Genomic DNA, 7,723 nt, shown 5'->3' with positions numbered 1-7,723 from the left:
AAAATCTTGAACCTTACATTATGTACAATCGACCTCTCCCCTTTTCTAAGAAGTCTGTAAGGGGCGTGCATAAGTGCACCTTTGTGCCTACCGTTCCTGTTCAAATGTCTTTTTATCTTTTCTATCTCTACTTTATACTTATATTATGCTAAACATACTACAGTACAATACTATATTTGTATGACAAATAAATGAAATGAAATAAAATAAAATAAAATAAATAAACTTACCATATTTTTCACAGTATAAGATGCACTGGAGTATAGGACACACCTTAGTTTTTGAGGGAAGAAAATAGGGAAAAAATCTACCTACCAGGTATTCAACTGGCTAGCATCCTTAATCTGGTCAGCTTCAATGCTCTATTTTATCCCCTGATTAGGGCTGGGGAAAAAACCATTTTTTGAGCGAATAGCAATGAAAACAAGCCTGCAAAGACTTAGAACTGAAAAAAAACCACTTTGGAGTAGGAATGAAAAAAATCCTGCAAGCTAGTAAGATCGTTAGCATCTCGTTAGGGCTGAAAAAAACCTTTTTTGGAGGGAGTAGCAATTAAAACAAGCCTGCAAAGACTTAGAACTGGAAAAAAACCACTTTGGAGTAGGAATGAAAAAAATCCTGCAAGCTAGAAAGATTGTTAGCACCTCGTTAGGGCTGAAAAAAACCTTTTTTGGAGGGAGTAGCAATGCAAACAAGCCTAAGCAATACAGGTTGGCGGGACCGTGGCGGAGGGCCTTCTCTGTTGCTGCCCCGGCTCTATGGAATCAACTCCCCCCCCCCCCCCCCGAGGTCCATACTGCTATTGGCTTTTCATAAGGCTACGAAGACCTGGCTTTGCCGGCAGGCCTGGGATCCATGAATGCAATAACTATCATGGCCATATTGTACGAATGTCATCCATGCAGGTTGACGGGTTACTAATTATGGTTTTATAGTTTAGGTTTTTTTTATTTGACTGCTTTTTATTGTTTTTGTAATTGCATACTGTTGTAAGCCACCCTGAGTCCTTCAGGATTGGGCAGCATAGACGTCAGATAGATAGATAGATAGATAGATAGATAGATAGATAGATAGATAGATAGATAGATAGATAGATAGATAGATAGATAGATAGATAGATAAATGATAGATAGACAGACAGACAGACATGATAGAGATAGAGATAGACAGACAGACAGACAGACAGACAGACAGACAGACATGATAGAGATAGATAGATAAGTAGGAAGGTAGGTAGGTAGGTAGGTAGATAGATAGATAGATAGATAGATAGATAGATGATAGATAGATAGATAGATAGATGATAGATAGATAGATAGATAGATAGATAGATAGATAGATAGATAGATAGATGATAGATAGATAGATAGATAGAGAGACAGACATGATAGATAGATAGATAGATAGATAGATAGATAGATAGATAGATAGATAGATAGACAGACAGACAGACAGACAGACAGACAGACAGACAGACAGACAGACAGACATGATAGAGATAGATATGTAGGTAGGTAGATAGATAGATAGGTAGATAGGTAGGTAGGTAGGTAGGTAGGTAGATGGATAGGTAGGAAGGTAGGTAGGTAGGTAGGTAGGTAGGTAGATAGATAGATAGATAGATAGATAGATAGATAGATAGATAGATAGATAGATAGATAGATAGATAGATAGATAGATAGATAGATAGATAGATCGATCGATCAATCTCAGCCCTTTTTTGGCCCAGGACTTCAAAACCATGTGGTCCTGTCCACCATCAAACCATCTTTTCAAGCAGTCTCCATGTTTCCAGTGTCTTTCTCCCCATTTGGAACTGAAACCAGATGGACATTTCTTTCAAGTCATTGTATAGCTGACCCAATGCCACCAACAGAGGAATGAACACGACAGCCTCAGGCGTGCCATTAGGCTTCTCTCAAGATCCTGTCTACACAGCGAAGAGGGAGAAGATGGGCTGCAAGAGAAGTTTAGATTTCTGCCCAACCTCCCTCCGACATCCGTCCCCGTAGCTGGTTTTTCAGTTTGTGGTGGGAATCGGGTCAGCAGTTGCTTAGAAAGAGGTCCATTTCGTTACAGAAACTCTTCCCATCTTGCTCTGCCTGTAAACCTTTAATTGCTCCATTAAAACGATTTCATTTTCTCTTTAGTTGTAATGGTTTCGAGCGCCAAACGAATTAGTCTGTTCATTAACATTCAGGAGTCGCCCACGGTTATTTCAGCATGGACCACCTTCATCACTGGTTAAGCAGGAGTTAATGGGCACTTGGAAGTCAGTGACCTGGTTGAAAGCGCGGTCATTTCTTTTGACCTCAGTTTGCCAGAAGTTTTGACACATCACCAGTCAAGGGAATGGAGTAACTGGATCTCCGTGTTACCCATTACCCTTTCATTCGTACATAACGAAGCCCTTCCTTTCACGCACGTCTTCTATTTTTAGGAGGGTTTGAGAAAAATGAACTTGTGATTTATGGTTTTGGTGATGAGACAGGATAGATTATAGAAGGACGAATAATTTGATGTAATTTTAAGAGAGAGAGAGGTCAAAATGTATTTGTACTGATAACTGCGGTGTGGAATATCAGATGCCAATCCTTCTGGTTTTTCTTTTCTTTTCTTCTTTTCTTCTACTTTCCCTCTTTTTCCCTCCCAGTTTTCTCTGTTTCTTTGATCTTTCTTTCTTTCTTTCTTTCTTTCTTTCATTCCTTCCTTCTTTCTTTTTCTTTCCTTCTTTCTTTCCTTTTTTCTTTCTTTCCTTCCTTCCTTCTTTCCTTCCTTCCTTCCTTCTTTCCTTCCTTCCTTCCTTCCTTCTTTCTTTCTTTCTTTCCTTCCTTCCTTCCTTCCTTCTTTCCTTCCTTTTTTTTGTATGAGTTTGTCTTGGTTTTTATCCTGTTGTTTAGAAGTTTTAAAAGAGCTATACCAGTGATGGCGAATCTTTTTTGGTTCACACACCAAATGGGTGTATGTGCATGTGCTAGCGTGAGTGCGTGTGTCCACACCCCTTCCCCCCTGTACACATGTGCACACACCCTGTGCTGCCCCTGCACATGTGCACAATCTCCCCCTCCCCACGCATGCCTCACTGAAGCCTAGGACGGTGAAAAAAACAGCCATGCGGGCAAACCAGAAGTTCAAAAAAATGGACTTCCAGCTTGCCCGTTATGCTCTTTTTTGCACTCCAGAGGGTTAAAGGAAGCTTCCTGAAGCCCCAGAGCGTGAAAAATAGCACAATGGGCAAACTAGAAGTTCAGGAAATAGAATTTATTTATTTATTTATTTATTTATTTACTTACTTACTTACTTACTTACTTACTTACTAGCTTGCTTGCTTGCTTATTTACTTACTTAGTTACTTACTAACTTACTTACTTACTTACTTATTAACTAACTAACTTACTTACTAACTAACTAACTAACTAACTTACTTACTTACTAACTAACTTACTTACTAACTTACTTACTTACTTACTTACTAACTTACTTACTTACTAACCTACTTACTTACTTACTTACTTACTAGCTTGCTTGCTTGCTTGCTTGCTTGTTTACTTATTTACTTACTTACTTACTTACTAACTTACTTACTTACTTATTAACTAACTAACTAACTAACTTACTTACTTACTTACTAACTTACTTACTTACTTACTTACTAACTTACTTACTAACTTACTTACTAACTTACTTACTTACTTACTTACTTACTTACTTACTTACTTACTTACTTACTTACTAATTTACTTACTTACTTACTTATTTATTAGATTTGTATGCCGCCCCTTTCCGTAGACTCTGGGCGGAATTGTGGCTTGCCTGTTGTGTTGTAGTACTGTTGTAGTACTCTTGTGTTGTAGTAGTTGCCTTGGAGTACTGTGTGCAGTTCTGATCACCGCACCTCAAGGAGGATATAATGGAACTGGAAAAGGTGCAAAAAAGGGAAACAAGAATGACAAAGGAAATGGAGCCCCTCCCTTATGATACCAGGTTGCAACGCCTTGGTCTCTCCAGCCTTGAAAGATGGCGTTTAAGGGGTGACTTGATCGAAGTGTATAAAATCATGCATGGGATAGAAAAAGGTGGATAGAGAAAAATTATTTTCTCTATCACACTATACTAGGACGAGGGCCCCCTCCCTAAAGCTCATAGGTAAGAAAGTGAGGACAAATCAAGGGAAATATTTCTTCACCCGGAGGGTCGTTGGTTTATGGAATTCACTTCCAGAAGAGGTCGTGTCAGCTGTCAGCCTGGATAGCTTCAAGGCAGGATTAGACAGATTCATGGATGCCAAGTGTATCAGTGGTTATTGAAACGGATGTCCATGTGCCGCCTCTATGTTGGTTGAGGCAGGTAGGATTCCCTTGGGTACCATTTATTGTGGGTCAAGGGAAAGGGAGGGTCTTGCTTCCTCTTTCTACTCAAGATCCGCATGGACAATTGGTGGGCCACTGTGTGACACAGAATGCTGGACTCGATGGGCTTTGGCCTGATTCAGCAGGGCTCTTCTTAGGTTCTTACATTGTTTTTTGCACTCTGAAGTTTCCCTGAAGTGTCCAGATGGCGAAATGGCCTTCCCCAAGGCCTAAAATCAATTGGCCAGTGTGGTGGAGCTGACATAGGGCAACTCCTTGCATACCGTCTGATATGGCTACATAGAAACATAGAAGTCTGACGGCAGAAAAAGACCTCATGAAATTACTAATTTTAAAGTATAATTAGATTGGTGGGCATTGGATTTGTTATTGTGTACTGTTTTTTTAAAAATTATTATTATTGTTGTGAGCCGCCCCGAGTTTTCGGAGAGGGGCGGCATATAAATCCAATAAATCTAATCTAATCTAATCCTCATGTCCATCTAGTCTGCCCTTATACTATTTTCTGTATTTTATCTTAGGATGGATATATGTTTATCCCAGGCATGTTTAAATTCAGTTACTGTGGATTTATCTACCACGTCTGCTGCAAGTTTGTTCCAAGGATCTACTACTCTTTCAGTAAAATAATATTTTCTCATGTTGCTTTTTATCTTTCCTCCAACTAACTTCAGATTGTGTCCCCTTGTTCTTGTGTTCACTTTCCTATTAAAAACACTTCCCTCCTGGACCTTATTTAACCCTTTAACATATTTAAATGTTTCGATCATGTCCCCCCTTTCCCTTCTGTCCTCCAGACTATACAGATTGAGTTCATGAAGTCTTTCCTGATACGTTTTATGCTTAAGACCTTCCACCATTCTTGTAGCCCGTCTTTGGACCCGTTCAATTTTGTCAATATCTTTTTGTAGGTGAGCTCTCCAGAACTGAACACAATATTCCAAATGTGGTCTCACCAGTGCTCTATATAGCGGAATCATAATCTCCCTCTTCCTGCTTGTTATACCTCTAGCTATGCTCCAAATTTCCACTTGTGGCACAGATGCCATAGGATCACCATCACGTATATACATTTAAAACTAAAAAGCCTATTAGCATACACACATGTCCATTCAAACAAGCCCACTATACATACATTGGCCAGAGGGTAGAATCTAATGACCCCAATGGACCCCAATTGTGACATAAATGAGCCTTTACACTCTTGCGGAAGCTGGGGAGGGTGCGGGCAACATGAATCCCTGGGGAGAGTTGATTCCAGAGGCCCGGGGCCCCCACAGAGAAGGCTCTTACCCTGGACATTGTCTAGATGACGGGACCTGAAGAAGGCCGACTCTGTGGGACCTAAGCAGTCGCTGGGATTCATGCGGATTCATGACCTCAAAGGAGTTGCCATGGAAGAGTGATGTCCATCTCTCCTGGCCTGAGTTGTTTGGACAACGATGGACAAGTTCTGGTGGGGTAAAAGAAAGGAGGGAGACTCACCAGTTCAGCCCAAAACATTTCACAAAGGAGATTGGGAGCATTTGCTCCCACCAGCTGCAAAACCACCGGCGGGACCTTCTTAAATTTTGAAGGCAGAGAAAAACGAGACATATGTTCTCCTGATATTACCCTACTGCCCTACAAGGGTCATCAGAACAGCCTGATGGGCCCTGAAGAAAAACCTGTAGCCTCAAAAGCCAGGAGCGTAGCAATCCCTTTAGGGATGGAGAACGAAGATCCTAATTAATTTGCTTACAAAATGAGCATGGTTAGGCCAAGGACAAATAATTGAATTCCAGTTTAATGAGCATTGAGTTAAATGCACTTTACATAATTTCCCCCTTCTGTCACATAAATATCACAATGGCTTTGTGTGGAATTCGAGGAACTGGATCCAAAGTAGAATGTTTGTGTATGTGTGTGTGTATTCTTGTCAAGTCCAAAAGATGGAATAAATGCACAGATACACCAAAGTTGTCTCTGATACTGCAGTTAGTTTATAATAATAATAATAATAATAATAATAATAATAATAATTATAATTATAATTATAATTATAATAATAATTATAATTATAATTATAATTATAATTATAATTATAATTATAATTATTATTATTATTATTATTATTATTATTATTATTATTATTATTAATTAGATTTATATGCCGCCCCTCTCCGAAGACTCGGGGCGGCTCACAACAATATTAAAAGACAATATAACAGTAAGACAAATCTAATATTAAAAGAAAAAGATATATAAAACCCCAACAATTAAAAAATCATACAACGCACACATACCAAACATAAAATATAAAAGCCTGGGGGAGGTGTCTCAGTTCCCCCATGCCTGGTGATATAGGTGGGTCTTGAGTAATTTGTGAAAGGCAAGGAGGGTGGGGGCCGTTCTAATCTCCGGGGGGAGTTGATTCCAGAGGGCTGGGGCCGCCACAGAGAAGGCTCTTCCCCTGGGGCCCACCAAACAACATTGTCTGGTCGACATGACCCTGAGATGGCCAACTCTGTGGGATCTTATCAGCCGCTGGGATTCGTGCGGTAGAAGGCGGTTCCGGAGATATTCTGGTCCAATGCCATGTAGGGCTTTAATCCTTTCGGTTGGTAGCTATCCATATAAAGGCAATGTCCTCTCATGTACTTCCATGAACTTGTCAAGATTTGAAAGCAGATCATTGGTCATTGCCTTCTGTCAAAGACCTTGGAATATTCATATCCAATGACCTAAGTGCAAGAGTCCACTGTAACAACATTGCCAAAAAGGGATTAAGAGTTGCTAATCTTATTTTACGTAGCTTCTTCTCTGGCAATATTACACTGCTAACTAGAACTTACAAAATATTTGTTAGACCAACTCTGGAATACAGCTCACCTGTCTGGAACCCAAATTGCATATCAGACATTAATATAACCGAGAGAGTCCAGAAATATTTCACTACTGTGCTTATGCAAGCCCAGTGATGGGCTCCTACGGGAACAGTCAGGAACACAGTTCCAGTAGCAAAATTTGGAGCTCCATCCCAGAGCACCCAATTTGCAATGAAAGATGTTGAAACAAAATGCATAAGTCATGCCCACAGTGTGGTAGTAAAAACTTTGGTAGCTCATCACTGTGCACGCCCTTTACAGACCTCTGCCCTATTGTACTATTGTCCTCCTTTTAATCGTTACTTTTTTACTTATGTTTATACAAACTACTACTATCCTATAAATGTTTGACAAATAAATAAATAAAATAACTAAATAAGGCTTCTTGATGTCTATCAACCTGCCGTCCACTGAGGACCTGTATACTGCACAAGTCAAAAAGAGGCAATTCCTTTGTAGAATTGTATCAACCGCTCCTTGGGCAGT

Source organism: Erythrolamprus reginae, chromosome 5 (genome assembly GCF_031021105.1).
Source record: "Erythrolamprus reginae isolate rEryReg1 chromosome 5, rEryReg1.hap1, whole genome shotgun sequence".
In the NCBI taxonomy this organism is placed as follows: domain Eukaryota; kingdom Metazoa; phylum Chordata; class Lepidosauria; order Squamata; family Dipsadidae; genus Erythrolamprus; species Erythrolamprus reginae.
Note: the sequence above shows the minus strand (reverse complement) of the source record.